Below are 1005 nucleotides of genomic sequence, written 5' to 3'. Positions count from 1 at the left end.
TCTTAGCGAGAATCATCCCGGTAGAATATCTGGCGGAGCGCTACAGGGATGTCTATCTGGACACACGATCGATACAGGCCGAGGAAATCAGAATTACGCCTCGCATGCACGAGAGGATCAGAGAGCGGGCACTGGACGTGGCATTAGCCAGATGGAAAGATGACTACGAACGACCGGGAACGACGGCAATAGAGGTTAGGAGAGCCATTGTCCCGGTACTGTCACAATGGTTCAAAAGGAGTCACGGTCACCTTACATATCGGATGTCAGATGACACAGATGGTATCCGGGCATGGCTGTTTTAATGACTTCCTACATAGAATAAGCAGGGCCCCCGGCAGGGAATGCTCTTTCTGCGACGCTCCCTGCGACAATAATTTGCATACGTTGGGGGGTTGTCAGGCGTGGGACCTGGACCGACAGGCGTTAGTGAACGTAATTGGACAAGACATGTCACTGGGCGCGGTGATCGCGGCGATCCTCGAGTCGAACGAAAAGTGGTCAGCATTTAGCAGGTTCTGCGAAGATGTTATGTTGAGAAAGGAGGAGGCTGGTAGAGCCAGGGAGGCGGAGGCGCTAGCGGCGGCAGGGATCTGGGCGGATTACTCCGAAGAGGAGGAGGAGGATGAGTGATACGTACATGTAGCCACTTTGGCTGCTCATGTAACCGGAATCAATGCCCGTTTCTATGAAATCGACAATATGATACTCTCTTGATATGACCATCGGACCTTTTTCCCCGAAGACCCCTTTCGTCAGCGCACTTATCGTACGCCCGCACGGTTCTTGATATGCCGACTCTAAGTGCCAATTTTATTTTAGATATTCTATCCAAACGAGACTGACCTAAGTACGTTCGTTCAACGACAATGAGCCTTACCCTTCTCGTCTTAGGTAAATGTTAGACTTACTGCGGTCGCCACCCTGTTTGACCCTCAACAGGGAAGTAGATTTCCTTGGATCAGCCGCCCAGGTTTACCGGATCCTCGTCCTTCCTTCTGGTTG

The sequence above is a fragment of the Wasmannia auropunctata genome, unplaced genomic scaffold (assembly GCF_000956235.1).
Source record: "Wasmannia auropunctata unplaced genomic scaffold, wasmannia.A_1.0 LD336101.1, whole genome shotgun sequence".
Lineage (NCBI taxonomy): Eukaryota > Metazoa > Arthropoda > Insecta > Hymenoptera > Formicidae > Wasmannia > Wasmannia auropunctata.
This window is presented reverse-complemented; position numbering follows the sequence as displayed.